This window comes from Bos mutus, chromosome X (assembly GCF_027580195.1).
Source record: "Bos mutus isolate GX-2022 chromosome X, NWIPB_WYAK_1.1, whole genome shotgun sequence".
In the NCBI taxonomy this organism is placed as follows: Eukaryota; Metazoa; Chordata; class Mammalia; order Artiodactyla; family Bovidae; genus Bos; species Bos mutus.
The window spans coordinates 67,965,004-67,981,608 of record NC_091646.1 but is presented as its reverse complement, the minus strand read 5'-3'; the positions used below and the strand labels follow the sequence as shown (position 1 = coordinate 67,981,608).

The following is a 16,605-nucleotide window of genomic DNA, read 5'->3' as shown; positions in this document are numbered from 1 at the left end:
CCAGCAACAGTTCTCTACCTGATTTTACATCATTAAACTGTTATCATTTATCAAGTCTGCATGGTTTTGCTGGAGGAAAAAAGACGTATATCAATGAAAGAAAAAAAAAGAACCCAGAAATTGATTTTCAGAAATATACTCAGCCTGTTTTTGACTAATGTCTAAAATCAATTTACTGGATGAAAGACGGTTTTTAAAAAAATTTTATTTATTTTTTAATTGAAGGATAATTGCATGAATCAGTCTTTTTTATATTAGTTTCTGGATCAATTAAACAGGCATAAATTTTAAAAGCGAACTTTGACCTAAACCTCACATTTGCCCAGATTAACTCAAAATGGATCATGGATTTAAATGTAAAATGCCCAAATGTATAAAACATTTAGGCTTAACTATAGGACAAAATTTGTTTGACTTAGCACTTGGCAAATTGTTCTTATGATGACAGACAAAAAAATATTCATTTAACAAAATGAATTGATAAATTGGATGACTCTAAAATTGTATAGTTTTGCTCTGCATAAGTCCATATGAAGAAAATGGAAAGATAATTTGTATTCTCAGAGCAAATATCCACGAACCACTAATGTGTCACTGGGCATGTTCCTATTTATATATTCAATACTCAACCATGGAAATGCAAACCATATAATTAGAAATTGGGCAAAATGCACATAGGAACATTTTACTGATGTATCACCAAGGACATGGAAAGGTATTGAAAATTGCTAACAATTAGAGAAATGCAAATTAATAGCAGGATGGGATACCATCATTTACTTGATAGAAGAGCTAAAATACATAACATTGACCATATGAAATCCTGAGGCAGATGTGAAAAAACTGAAACTCTCATACATTCTTAATGGGTGAATCAAATCAAATTTATATCCATTTTTCAAAGCATGTTTTAAGCTTGGCTAGTTTTCTTTTTTTCTAGTGTTTTATTTTAAAAAAAATTTTATATTGAAGTATAGTTGATTTACAATGCTGTACAGCAAAATGATTCAGTTATATATACATGCCTTTTTAAAAATATTTTTTTCCATTATGGTTGAATATAGTTCTCCTTGCTATACAGTAGGACCTTTTTGTTTTTTTATTCTGTATATAATAGTCTTCATCTGTTAACCCTAACCTTCCACTCTATGCCTCCCCTAAACCCTCACCCTTGGCAACCATTCTATTTTCTGTGTCCATGAATTTGTTTTTGTTTCATAGATAGATTAATCTGTGTCCTATTTTAGATTCCACATATAGATATCATATGGTGTTTGTCTTTGTTGGACTTATTCACTTAGTCTGTAGTTGCATCCATGTTGCTGTGAATGGCAGTATTTCATTGTTTTTCATGGCTGAGTTTTATTCCATTGTGTATGTGTACCATACCATCTTTATCCTTTTATCTGTCAGTGTACCTTTAGGTTGTTTACGTGTCTTTGCTATTGTGACTAGTGCTGCCATGAACATTTATGCATGTATCTTTTTAATTATAATTTTCTCTGGATATATGCCCAAGAGTGGTACTGCTGGGTCATATGGTATTTCTACTTTTACTTTTTTGAAGAATCTCAATACTATATTGCACAGTGAGTGCACCTTACATTCCCACCAACAGTATAGGAGGTTTCCATTTTCTCCATACACTCTGCAGCAGTTGTAATTTGTAGACTTATTTTTTTTTTCCCTTTTAGGTGTTTTTTGTTTTGTTTTGGCTGCTCTACACAGCCTGTGGAGTTTTGTTCTCCAACCAGAGATCGAACCCCATGATCCCTGCAATCAAAATGTGAAATCTTAACCACTGGACTACCAGGTAAGTTCCTATGTCCTTGTTATTTGTTTTTTTGTTGTTGTTGTTGTTAATCTTTTTGTTTTATATTGGGATTTAGCTGATAAACAGTGTTGTGATAGTTTCAGGTGAACAGCCAAAGGGACTCAGCCATAGATATGTATGTATCCACCCTTCCCCAAACTCCTCTTCCATCAAGGCTGTCACATAACAGGGGGAATGGATAGTTTGGGAATTTGGAATGGATATGTACACACTGCTGTACTTAAAATGGGTAACCAACAAAGACCTAGTGTATAGCACAGGCAAGTAGACTTTTTAATGGTGGCCATTCTTACCAGTGTGAGGTGGTACCTCATTGTAGTTTTGATTTGCATTTCTCTAATACATAGTGATGATAAGCACTTTTTCATGTGCCTATTTGCCATCTCTATGTCTTCTTTGGAGGCTTATTTATTTAGGTCTTCTCCCTGTTTTTGGATTGGGTTGTCTGTTTTCGTTGTTGTTGAGTTGTGTTTGCTGTTTCTATATTTCGAAAATGAAGCCCTAGTCATTTGCGTCTCTTGCAAGTATTTTCCCCATTCTGTAGATTGTCTTTTTTGTTTTATGTTTTGTTTGAGTGTGCAAAAGCTTGTAAGTTTGATTAGGAACCATTTTCATTTTCTCTGTGACTGCAACCATGCAGCTTGTGTGATCTTAGTTTCCTGACCTGGGATTGACCTCATACCCTGAGCAGTGAAAGTACAGAGGCCTAACCATTGGACCACTAGGGAATTCCTCCATTTATTTTTCTTCCCTGTGGTTTTTCTTCTTCTTCTTCTTCTTCTTTTTTTTTAATGGATTCCTTTGCTGTGCAATAGCTTGTAAGTTTGATTCAGTTCAGTTCAGTCACTCAGTCGTGTCCAGCTCTTTGTGACTCCATGGACTGCAGCACGCCAGGCCTCCCTGTCTATCACCAACTCCTGGAGCTCACTCAAATTCGTGTCCATTGAGTCAGTGATGCCATCCAGCCATCTCATCCTCTGTCGTCCCCTTCTCCTCCCGCCTTCAATCTTTCCCAGCATCAGGGGCTTTTCCATTGAGTCAGTTCTTCGCATCAGGTGCCCAAAGTATTGGAGTTTCAGCTTCATCATCAGTCCTTCCAATAAATATTCAGGACTGATTTCCTTTAGGATGGACTGGTTGGATCTCCTTGCAGTTCAAGGGACTCTCAAGAGTCTTCTCCAACACCACAGTTCAAAACCATCAATTCTTCGGCACTCAGCTTTCTTTATAGTCCAACTCTCACATCCATACATGACTACTGGAAAAACCATAGCTTTGACTAGACGGACCTTTGTTGGCAAAGTAATGTCTCTGTTTTTTAATATGCTGTCTAGGTTGGTCATAACTTTTCTTCCAAGGAGAAAGCGTCTTTTAATTTCATGGCTGCAGTCACCATCTACAGTGATTTTGGAACCCCAAAAAATAAAGTCAGCCACTGTTTCCACTGTTTCCCCATCTATTTGCCAAGAAGTGAAGGGACTGGATGTATGATCTTAGTTTTCTGAATCGAGTTTTAAGCCAACTTTTTCACTCTCCTCTTTCACTTTCATCAAGAGGCTCTTTATTTTCTTCAGTTTCTGCCATAAGGGTGGTATCATCTGCATATCTGAGGTTATTGATATTTCTCCTGGCAATCTTGATTCCAGCTTGTGCTTCATTGAGCCCAGCGTTTTTCATGATGTACTCTGCATATAAGTTAAATAATCAGGGTGACAATACACAGCCTTGACATACTCCTTTCCTGATTTGGAACCAGTCTTTTGTTCCATGTCTGGTTCTTACTGTTGCTTCTTGACCTGCATACATATTTCTCAGGAGGCAGGTTAGGTGGTCTGGTATTCCCATCTCTTGAAGAATTTTCCACTGTTTCTTGTGATCCACACAGTCAAAGGCTTTGGCATAGTCAATAAAGCAGAAATAGATGTTTTTGTGGAACACTCTTGCTTTTTTATGATCCAACGAATGTTGGCAATTTGATATCTGGTTCCTCTGCTTTTTCTAAGTCCAACTTGAACATCTGGAAGTTCACGGTTCGCATAATGTTGAAGCCTGGCTTGGAGAATTTTGAGCATTACTTTGCTAGCATGTGAGATGAATGCAATTGTGTGGTAGTTTGAGCATTCTTTGGCATTGTCTTTCTTTGGGATTGGAATGAAAACTGAGCTTTTCCAGTCCTGTGGCCACTGGAGTTTTCCAAATTTGCTGACATATTGAGTGTAGCACTTTCACAGCATCATCTTTCAGGATTTGAAATAGTTCAACTGAAATTCCATCACCTCCACTAGCTATGTTGATAGTGATGCTTCCTAAGGCCCACTTAACATCACATTCCACGATGTCTGGTTCTAGGTGAGTGATCGCACCATCGTGGTTATCTGGGTCATGAAGATCTTTTTGTATAGTTCTTCTGGGCATTCTTGCCACCTCTTCTTAATATCTTCTGCTTCTGTTAGGTCCATGCCATTTCTGTTCTTTATTGTGCCCATCTTTGCATGAAATGTTCCCTTGGTATCTCTAATTTTCTTGAAGAAATCTCTAGTCTTTCCTAGTAAGTTTGATTAAGTTCCCTTTTTTTTTTCCTAGTAAGTTTGATTAGGTTCCTTTTTTTGTTTGTTTGTTTTTCTTGGGAGATTCTCCTAAGCAAACATTGGTATGATTTATGTCTGACAATGTTTTGCCTATGGTGTCTTTGAGGACTTTTATAATGTCCTGCCTTATGTTTAAGTCTTTAAGCCCTTTTGACTTTATTTTTGGGTGTGGAGAGGGTGTGTTCCGACTTCATTGATTTACATGAGGCTGTTCAACTTTCCCAGCACCACTTAATGAAGAGAGTTTTTCCCATTTTATATTCTGGCCTCCTTTGTCAAAGATTAATTGGCAATAGGTATGTGGATTTATTTCAAGGCTCTCTATTCTGTTCCCTTGGTCTGTATGTCTGTTTGTATGTATGGCGAATCCATATGTCAGGCAAATTTCGTATGTCAGGCAATTCTTTACCACTAACACCACTTAATTTCTTACTGATTTTCTGTGTGGATCATCTGTCTGTTAGTGTAAGTTGGGTATTAAAGTCCCCTACTATTATTGTGTTACAGTTAATTTCCCCTTTTGTGAGTTTTAGTAGTATGTTTTGAGATGCTCTTCTTTGCATCAGTATTCAGAATTTTTATGTCTTCTTTTTGAATTGATCTGTTCATCATTATGTGGTGTCATTTTTGGTCTCTTGTAATATTCTTCATTGTGCAGTCTGTTTTCTCTTATTTTAGAATTGCTCCTTTGGCTTTTTTCTGATTTCCATTAGCATTGAATGTTTTTTCTATCCCCTCACTTTGTGTCTCTTGAAGACAGCATATATACAGGTCTTGTTTTTGTATCCATTCAGCCAGTCTGTGACTTTTGGATGGAGCATTTAATCTATTTACATTTTTTAAAAAACTTTAAATATTTATTAATAAATAATATTTATTAATAAATATTAAATTTTTGTTAATTGTTAATTAACAAAATTGTTAATTTTTCTCAATTGTTTTGGATTTGGTTGTTTCTGTAGGTCTTTTTCTCTTGTGTTTTCTGCCTAGAGAGGTACCTTTAGCATTTGTTGTAAAGCTGTTTTGTTGGTGCTGAGTTCTCTTAAATTTTGCTTATCTGTAAGGCTTTTCATTTCTTCATTGATTTTGAATTAGATCCTTGCTGGATAGAGTAAACTTGATTGTAGGTTTTCCTTTTCAGTACTTTAAATATATCCTGTCACTCCCTTCTGGCCTGCAGAGTTTCTCCTGAAAGATTTGCTCTCAATATTATGAGGATTCCCTTGTATGTTACTTATGTTACTTGTTGCTTTTCCCTTGCAGTTTTGAATATGTTTTCTTTGTGTTCAATTTTTGTTGGTGTGATTAATATGTATTTCAGTGTGTTTCTCCTTGGGTTTATTCTGTAAGGGTCTCTCAGCGCTTCTTAGACTTGATTGACTATTTCTTTTCCCATCTTAGGGAAGTTTTTGACTATAATCTTTTCAAATGTTTTCTCAGACCCTTTCTCTCTTGATTCTTCTTCTGAGACCCCAATAATTAGAATGTTGTTGCATTAAATATTGTTCCAGAGGTATCTGAGACTATCCTCAATTCTTTTCATTCTGTTTTCTTTATTCTGCTCTTAAGCAGTTTTTTCCACCATTCTGTCTTCCAGCTTACTTATCCATTCTTCTGCCTCAGTTATTCCGGTATTGATTTCTTCTAGAATGTTTTTAATTCTAGTAATTGAGTTGTTCATTACTGTTTGCTTATTTCTCATTTCTTCTGGGTCCTTGTTAAATGATTCTTTCATTTTCTCCATTCTGTTTTTGTGATTTTGAATCATCTTTACTATCATTACTCTGAATTCTTTTTCAGGTAGTTTGTTTATTTCGTCTTTCTTTATTTGGTCTTGTGGGGTTTTACCTTATTCCTTTATCTGCATGATATTTCTGTGTATTTTCATTTTGTCTGAGTTACTGTGTTTGAATTCTCCTTTCTTCAGACTGTAGGTTCATATTTTTTCTTACTTTTGATCTCTGCTTCTGGTGGGTTAGGTTCATCGAGTTGCTTTTGTAGGCTTTGTGTTGGGAGGTACTTGTTCCTAAGTTCTGGTGGGTGGAGGTGAGTTTTTTCCCCCCTCTGATGGGCAGGACTTTGTGAGGTGGTGAATATTGGTTTTATATTGCTGTCTTGTTTGTTGTTTGTGTGAGGTGTCCAGCCCTGGGTGCTGCAGGCAGTTTTGTGGTTCCAGGTCTTTTATTCAGATGGGAGCCTTTGTGGAAATTCTCATGATGAATAATCTCTGAGGTCAGGATTACTCTGGCACTAGCATCCTGAACTGCGCGCTCCAACTCCAGACGGTCAGGCCTGACTTCTGGTCAGGGTACCAAGACTGCATGAGCCATTTGTTATATCAATAAAGGGGATTAAAACAAATGAACAATAAACCCAGTACAAGAAACAGAAAATGAATCCTAGACAAATGGTAAAAGCAAAATCAGACAAACAAAAATAAAAAGAAAGGAACATAATGCACATAGATATATACATAGAAACAAAGAAAAAAGACCAAAGAAGACAAAAGTACAAGAGAGTGACCCAGAGAACAAAAGAAACTAAACATGATATCAACCAATTAAAACAAAACTGAAACACAAAACAGAACATGAAACGAAAGCCAAGTGCCAAGTGAGGAATAAAGCAAGTAAAACAAAACACATAAACAAAAATGGTGAAAAAATGAAAAAGCAAAGTTAAGTAGAAGTATATAAAAAAGATCCATATATATTAAAGAAAAGCTACAACAAATAGAGAACACCCCCAAATACATAGAACAGCAGAAGGCCAAAGTAGACAGAAAAATATATTAAGGAAATTAAAGTGTGATTAGAAAAAAAATTCCCAAGAGCCTAAGTAGAAATAATCATAATAAAAACAATCACAACAACAAAGAATAATGAAGGGAGTAAAAATGAAAGAAAAAGAAATCTAGAATCAATAACAATGAATCCAAACAAAAAATAATAATAAATGTTTTCCTAGGGTCTCAACTGTTAGTGTCCTTGTCCCCTTTGTGAGCCACAGCCCATCTCTGCCTCCTTAGGAAGACCTTCAGTGGTGAGGAGGGCTGGTCTCTGGACCTGCTGTGGTTCCTGTGGTTACAGCTCGGACTCTAATCTAACCCTACTCCCATGTGTGCTTGCCTCCAATGTCCATAGGTGACAGAGCTAGAATGTTTTCTTTTGTGGAAACACTCATTGTCTTTTTATATATTCTTCAGACACAGAGTCTACACAGTTGATTGTGTGGATTTAGTCTGCAGCTTGTGCAGCTGATGGAAAAGTTTTCGATTTTCTACCTTAGACTCTCTGCTTCTGGAGCTCAATTATAGTTTTATTCCCACCTCTACACATGGTCTGTTCATAGGAGTTTCCTCTGGATGCTGCTGTGGAAAACTTGAGTTGACCCAGTGAGTTCTGGGTGTAAAGGTTGCAGAGCTGCTTGGATTGTAGGGACCCCAGTGGCATCGGAAGCACAGGGAAGTTGGTGGTCACAGGTGCAGGAGGTATGGCTCTGTTAGGATTCTTTTCTAGCCTCTGGCAGCTGGTGCTTAAAGAGCTTCCCTGGCTGGTCCTTGTCTATTGCTCAGTGCATCAGGCACTCAAAGGCCACCTTTTTTAGCATCTTTCTCTTGGGCTTCCCTTGTGGCTCAGCTGGTAAAGAATCTTCCTGCAATGCAGGGAACCTGGGTTCGATCCCTGGGTTGGGAAGATCCCCTGGAGAAGGGAAAGACTACCAACTCCAGTATTCTGGCCTAGAAAAATTCCATGGACTATACAGTCCATGGGGTCAAAAAGTCAGCTGCGATTGACTTTCACTTTCACTATTGGTCAGCTGCTGGTTGTGGCGTGTAGAGGGAGAGAGGCTACAGTGGTAGCTCCACCCATTGTGTGACTCAGAATGGCTGCCCAGCTTTCCTTCAAAGGCATTCCTGCTTTTCTGTGAATTTGACCTTTCTATGAATTTGTCCATTTCTTCTAGGTTGTCTGTTTTATTGGCATATAGTTTCTTGTCGTATTCTCTTATGATCCTTTGTATTTCTGTGGTGTCAGTTGTAGCTTCTCCTTTTCCTTTTTTATTTTATTGATTTGAGTCGTCTCCTTTTTTCTTGATGAGTCTGGCTAAAGATTTATCAATTTTATCTTCTCAAAAAACTAGCTTTCGTTTTTCATTGATTTTGCTATTGTTTTCTTCATTTCCATTTCATTTATTTCTGCTATAAATTGTCTGCTTTTGCTAAATTTCAATTTTGTTTGTTCTTTTTTGTTGTTGTTGCTTTAGGTATAAGGTTAAGCTATTTATTTGAGATTTTTCTTGTTTGCCGAGGTACAATTATATTGCTATAAACTTCCCTCTTAGAACTTTTGCTGCATCCCATAGGTTTTGCGTCATTATGTTTTTGTTGTCATTCATCTCTGGTATTTTTGATTTCCTCTTTTGTTTCTTCAGTGAGCCATTGGTCATTTAGAAACATACTGTTTACCCTCCATGTGGTTGTGTTTTTTACGTCCCCCTCCCCATAATTGATTTCTAATTTCATAGCATTGTGGTTCGAAAAGCTACTTAATATGATTTCCTTTTCTTAAGTTACTGATGCTTGATTTGTGGCCCAGGTTGTAATCCCTGGAGAATGTCCCATGTTTACTTGAGAAGAAAGTGTATTCTGCTTTTGGATGGAATGTCCTATAAGTCACAGGATTTATATCACAGTTAAATCTATAAGGTCTGATGTGTCATTTAAGGCTCGTGTTTCGTATAGAAACACAAAAAAAGCTTAGTTTTCAGTGTAGATGATGTGTACATTGGTGTTAGTGAGGGTAAGCAAACCTTTTTAAAATCAATTAATTTGATAAGCTACCTTCTATAATCTCAAAGAAAAAAAGAGATGATAAAATTATCAATAACATGAATAAAATAAGTGACATTATTACAACTTGTAAAGACATTTAAAGATATTAAGACACCAACTAGTATAACCTCCCTCAGAATATATAATTTGAACAAACCCATATTTATGAATCAATTAAAATTTGTTTTTAAATAATCTTTCAACTTGTAAATTTTGGTGGAGGAAATCAATCACCCAGCATTACTAGTTAGTAGAGAAATACAAATCAAAACTATAGTGAGAGGTATATGACCTCACACTAGTCAGAATAGCTGTCATAAAATCTATAAACAATAGATGCTGGGGAGCTTGTGGAGAAAAGCTCCCTACTGTTGGTGGGAATGTAAATTTGTATAGCTACTATGTAGAATAGTATGGAAGTTTCTTAAGAAGCTAAAAATAGAGCTACCATATGACCCAGCAATCCCACTCCTTGGCATATATCTGGAGAAAACCATAATTCTAAAGGATACATGTACCCTAGTGTTTATTACAACACTATTTACAATAGCCACGAAATGAAAGCAACCTAAATGTCCATCAGCAGGGGAGTAGATAAAGAAGAAGTGGTACATATATACAATGAAACATTACTCAGCTGTAAAAAAAGGAATGAAGTATTGGCATTTGCGTAGACCTAGAGATTGTCAGTTAGAGTGAAGTAAATCAGAAAGAGAAAGACAAATATTGTATAATATCACTTATATGTGAAATCTAGAAAAATGGTACAGATGAACTTATTTTCGTAGCAGAAGTAAGAGTCACAGATGTAGAAAACTGACATGTTTTACAGGGTGGGAAATGGTGAGGGGGTGGTCTGGGATGAATTGGGAAATTGGGATTGACATATATACACTACTAAATGTAAAATAGATAACTAATGTGAACCTAGAGTATTGCACAGAAAACTCTACTCGGAGTTCTGTGGTGACGTAAATGGGAAGGAAATCTAAAAAACAGTCAATTAATTGAGAAACATACTTTATGGATTTGAAGACTCGCCAATAGTAAGGATGCCAATTTTTATCTGTAGAATTAACAGTATTCCAAACTTGATCCAAGCAGTTAGTACACTGTCTACCTGCTAAATAATTTCAGTTATTTTTGTATGATTGACTGTTGAAATAAATGACCAAAAAATACATTACAAATAACCTTTTTGCAGAACTTATTCTTCAACTTGAGGCTCCTCTGAACATCAGTTTTCCATTAGTCAAATTAATTTAATAACTGTGAGATCTTAATTTTTTAAAATGATTCAGTGCAAGGTATCGTATAGATATAAAACATATTTAATTGAACTCACTATGATGACATAATGACATAATCCTATATTTTCAAACATTTTATAAATGATATTCTGTTATACATTTTCTTATTTGGTTCCCCCAAACTTTCATTTTTCTCCATATTCCTTTTATTGGCATATTTTTTAAAATGTAGAAAGAACGAGATATAGTATTATGAAGTTGACTACTGTGAGGATTAGTTTTATATGTTGTTGAAAAATTTAAACTACTGTGTAATTTTGCTTCCTCAGTATCCATTTTGTATGGTTCAGTCGCTTACAAGGGCTTGAACTGACACCAGCCTCTCCCAGGAATACATGTCATATGTAACAATTGTCTATGTATGTACTCAACCGCTCAGTTGTGTCTGACTCGTTGCAACCCCATGAACTGTGGCCTGCCAGGCTCCTCTGTACATGGGATTTCCCAGGCAAGAATATTGGAGTGGGTTGCCATTTTCTACTCCAGGGGATCTTTCCGACCCAGGGATTGAGCCCATCTCTTATGGGCTTATATCTTATATCTCTTACAATGGCAGATGTCTTTACCACTTGGCCACCTGGGAAGCCCATATAACAAAAGAGGCACAAGTTTATATGTGTGTGTGCATGTATGTGTGTGTGTATATATATATATATATATATATATATATATATATATATACATACACACACATGTATATAAAATTGATGGTAGTTGGGTATCTTCTTAAACCAGGCTTCTCTGTCCATGGGGATTCTCCAGGCAAGAATACTGGAGTGGGTTGCCATGCCCTTCTCCAGGGGATCTTTCCAACCCAGGCATCAAACCTAGGTCTCCCGCATTGCAGGTGGATTCTTTACCGTCTGAACCACCAGGGAAGCCCTGGGAGATATCATGTGTAAGTAACAGCCCCTCTTATTTAATTTTTAAAAAAAAATAAGTTGTAGCAGACAAACCATAAGGTAACCCCTAATGATTTCTTGTCTACTAGTGTTCATGTCTTTGTTTACTCCACTCCCCTTGTATGCACACAGTACCTTGACTTCTAACCAATAGCAAACTGTAAACAATGGCAAAGGTAATGGAATGTCATTGGCTCGATTAGGTTATATTATATGATCCAAAATCACTTCAATGATTATATCATGTTATATAAAGCTGTCTTATCAGACTGCAGGAAGAATCTCATTACTGTTTTTGAAAATGTAAGCAAGTATGTTGGGGAGACACATGGGAAACAGGTACTGTCTGCACCAGTCTCCTGCTGGCAGCCAGCAAAATGTTCTGGAACTTTGGTTATATAGCCACAAGAACGTGAATTCTGTCAACAACCTGAATGAACTTGGAAGTATATTCTTTCCTAACTATTCCTTTATATGAGAATACAGCCTAGCCAACACGTTGATTACAGTCTAGTTGATTACTCTTAAGTGGAGGCAGCTAAGGTGTTCCAGATCTTCGGCACACAAATAACATGATCAAAGACGTGTGTGTTATTTAAAGCTTTTACGTTCATGGTAATTTTTGTCAGGAATAGAAAACAAATACAAGATTTAAAGTGAAACTTAGTTGGTTGTCTGTAAATAACCTATCTTTCAAGTATTTTTCCAAGGTGAGAGTTTAATCCTTAATTTATTTAACCTATAGAGAACCCAAGGAAGAATCCCTGTGACCTAAAATGGAAAAAGGTTATTTTGTATTGAATGACATTTTTTATTAAACAACTTACCAAGATTGTCTACATACGAAGTGGTAGGGTATGCTGTTATATAAATAAGCCGAAGTTAGTCCCAGTACATTGGCCCTACATTTTTTCCTTCACAGCAGGCCAGAATATCTAGCATGAAAGCCCACCAGTGTTTAACTCAGTTATTAACACATGTTACGAATAATACATTTTACACAGTTGCTTTAAGTGTGCCCTTATTAGCATATTTTTTAGCCTTTTAGGGCTTGCCTGATTTGTATCCTTTGAAAAACTGCACTTACAAATCTGTTGGCCACAAATAAGGTAAACCCTGGTAGTATGAATGAAGCCCGAGCCACTAATGCCCTTCAGAGCTCTCTGAACCAGATGCCCCATCTTGCTGTTGAGTGATACCTTCTCGACAGTAAGTCCCTTCTCCTGTTCCCCTTTTTTTCTAGGAGTTCTTTTGCCCTCTTATCCTTCTGATTGATGGGCCTCTGGAAGGTCTCATGCTCTGAATAACTTCCACATACCCCATCGTTCATACAAGTCTATTAAAGTAGCATGCAAATAAAGCTCACTGTATGTTACTGCCACCTTGTGGTCACATATTTTTCCTCAAGCTCAGAAACCCCCTCCAGCTCAGAGTTTCATGCTAGAAATTGACACTCAGCTTATAAATGTCTCCTTTTCTGTAGAGGTCATTTCAGAGTTTTAACAGAGAAGCTGGCTATATCTTGAATCCTTCTGAATACTCTTTGACCAGTTCTACAAATATCTTTTTTTGGTTACCATTGGAAAGGATTATCATCTAGTGTATTTTTCAGAATTGCTTTTAAAATTTTAATACTTTTGTTTTCAATACAAGTATGTTTATTAGATATCTACTGTTGTATAAAAAATTGCCCCAGTGGTCCAGCGATTAGGACTCCACACTTTCATTGCCAGGGGTCTGGGTTCAGTCAGGGGTCAGGGTACTAAGATCCTGCAAAGCGTCTGGAGCGACCAAAAAGAAAAAGAAAACATTGCCCCAAAATATGATGGCTTAAAACAACAAACATTAATTTCCTTGCAGTTTGTAGGTGTGAGAACTTTGCATGTAGTTTAGATAATAGTTCTGCCACAGCAGTTCTGAGAATATTGGAGCCAGGAAGTCTGATGAGATTGGAATCATCTGAAGGTTTGACTGGGTTGTAGGATTCACTTTTAATTGCTGAGTCACATTGCTTTTGGTAGGAATACTTCATTCCTTCTATGTGGGCATCAGTGCAGCAGTTAGATTTTTTCAGAGTGAATAATCCAAGAGAGAGATCAAGGAAGAAACGTGCAATATCTTGTGATATAATCCTCCTGAGTCGTGTACCATCACTTCTGTTTTGCAGCCACCTCCTGTTGCAGACTTCTCAGGTGGCTTTAAAAAAAAAACAAAAACAAAAAACCCCAGCCATCTGCCAGTGCAGGAGACAGCATAGACTTGGGTTCAATCCCTAGGTTGGGAAGATCTACTGGAAAAGGATGTGGCAAGCCACTCTAATATTCTTGTCTGGAGAACCCATGGACAGAGGAGTCTGATGGCCTATAGTCCATAGGGTTGCAAAGAGGCAGACACAACTCAGCAACTGAGCACGCAATGCACCTGTTGCTATGGCAGTGAGAAAAGTGTTGGGAGGATCTGTTTGAAACACTGTGTGATGTTAATCATGTTTGTGTGAGCAGTTTGTCTCAAGCAAATTATGTATCATAGTAAAAAGTGATTTTTCCTTGTTTTTGTGTATTTTTCATATTAGTGCAATACTGTAAACCTTGTATTACTGTAACATCATGGTACTGATTTGAAAAGCCACTAATGATGCTGAAAGTGCTCCCAAGAAGCAGGGAAAAGTTGTGATATTACAAGAATGACATTACATATACCTGCCATTTCAAGATAAATCCAGTATAAAAATCCATTGGAAAAAAAAAAAAGGAAATTTGGAAAGTCATTGCTGTGGCTAACAACAAACCTAGAAACCTTGCACTTTTTGTGAAATGACGGTTTTTTTTTTTTTTTTTTCTTTTAATCTCATATTGAAAATGCAGTTTCTGTGTAGGTACAGGGTATAAGTAAGTCACCACCTATAGACTCTATATTCAGAATAAAGCAATGTCAGTATATGGCAAAGTGAAGGAAAGGTTGAAGGCCCACAAAGTATGGTTTGATCATTTTAGAAAAAGGTTAACCTTTAAAAATGTCAAGATAACAAGAGAAGCAGTTTCTACCATTGAGAAGACTGCAGACAAGTCCCCAGATACCATTAAGAAAATCACTGAGGAGAAAGGATAACTTCTTGAGCAGGTTTTTAAAATATAGACAGAAGTGCCCTATCCTGAGGGGAAAATACCACAAGGGACTTTTATTAGTAATGAATAGAAGCAAACATCAGGATTGAAGGAAGAAAAGGATAGGATAACTCTTCTGTTTTGTGCAAATGGATTTGAGTTTATGAACAGGACTGCCTTCACCTGTAGAGCTGCTAACTCCTCAGCCTTGACAGGAGAGGATAAATACCATCTGCCATTCTTTTGGTTGTACAGGAAGAAGGCCTGGATGAAAACCCTTTTTTGTGGATTGGTTCCATTAATACTTTGTCCCTGAAGTCAAGAAATACTTTGCCAGTAAGGGACTGCCTTCTAGGGTTCTTCTGATATTGGACAATGCCCCTGGTGGTCCAGAACCCCAAGAGTTCAATATTGAAGGCATCAAAGTGATTTATGCCCCAAACACAATGTCTCTAATTCAGCCTGTCAGAGAGTCATAAGAACCTGTAAAGCTCATTGCACACACAGTACTATATGGAAAAGTTTGCCAGTGCTATGGAAGAGATCCACAATAGAGTGTCGTGAAAGTCTAGAAGAATTACACCATTGGAGATGTCATCATTGTTATAGAAAAAGCCATTAAGCCCCAACCAGTAAGTTTCTGATGGAGAAAACTGTGTGCAGATATTGTACATGACTTCACAGGATTTATTACAGAGCCAGTCAAATAAATCATGAAATGGATTGTGGATATGACAAAAATAAATAAATAATGGGAAGGGGTGAGTGTTTAAAGAGGTGGATCCTGAAGAAACTCAAGACACCACACCAGAGAATTACAGAGAACAACTTGATGGAGATGAGTTTTTCTGAACCAGTACCAGACGACAGGAAGAAGACTTAGTAGCAGTGCCAGAAAACAAATTGACATTGGACAATCTAGCAGAGTGTCCCATTATGCGATTACTTTTGACTTCTTTTATAACATGCACTCATCTCACACGCTAGTAAAGTAATGCTTAAAATTCTCCAAGCCAGGCTTCAGCAATACGTGAATGGTGAAATTCCAGATGTTCAAGTTGGACTTAGAAAAAGCAGAGGAACCAGAGACCAAATTGCCAACATCTGCTGGATTCTCGAAAAAGCAAGAGAGTTCCAGAAAAAGATCTATTTCTGCTTTATTGACTATGCCAAAGCCTTTGACTGTATGGATCACAAGAAACAGTGGAAAATTCTTCAAGAGATGGGAATACCAGACCACCTGACCTGCCTCCTGAGAAATCTGTATGCAGGTCAGGAAGCAACTAGAACTGGACATGGAACAACAGACTGGTTCCAAATAGGAAAAGGAGTACATCATGGCTGTATATTGTCACCCTGCTTATTTAACTTATATGCAGAGTACATGATGAGAAACGCTGGGCTGGAGGAAGCACAAGCTGGAATCAAGATTGCTGGAAGAAATATCAATAACCTCAGATATGCAGATGACACCACCCTTATGGCAGAAAGTGAAGAAGAACTAAAGAGCCTCTTGATGAAAGTGAAAGAGGAGAGTGAAAAAGTTGGCTTAAAGCTCAGCATTCAGAAAACTAAGATCATGGCATACGGTTCCATCACTTCATGGCAAATAGATGGGGAGACAGTGGAAACAGTGGATGACTGTATTTTTCTGGGCTCCAGAATCACTGCAGATGGTGATTGCAACCATGAAATTAAAAGACGCTTATTCCTTGGAAGGAAAGTTATGACCAACCTAGACAGCATATTAAAAAGCAGAGACATTACTTTGCCAACAAGGGTCCGTCTAGTCAAGGCTATAGTTTTTCCAGTGGTCATGTATGGATGTGAGAGTTGGACTGTGAAGAAAGCTGAGTGCCGAAGAATTGATGCTTTTGAACTGTGGTGTTGGAGAAGACTCTTGAGAGTCCCTTGGATTGCAAGGATATCCAACCAGTCCATCCTAAAGAAGATCAATCCTGGGTGTTCATTGGAAGGACTGATGTTGAAGCTGAAACTCCAATACTTTGGCCACCTGATGCAAAGAGCTGACT

At 37.2% G+C, this 16,605-nt stretch overlaps 1 long non-coding RNA gene across 8 annotated transcripts in view; it reads left to right on the top strand.

Annotated features, from left to right (window-relative positions):
- The window catches only part of LOC138986448 (uncharacterized), a 190,538-nt gene that overhangs the window by 91,486 nt on the left and 82,447 nt on the right, over positions 1-16,605 (top strand). For all 8 annotated transcript variants that reach the window (XR_011463297.1, XR_011463296.1, XR_011463298.1 and 5 more), the window contains one exon: positions 1,695-1,813. This is a non-coding gene — a long non-coding RNA (uncharacterized lncRNA). The remainder of the gene's footprint in view (positions 1-1,694; positions 1,814-16,605) is intronic.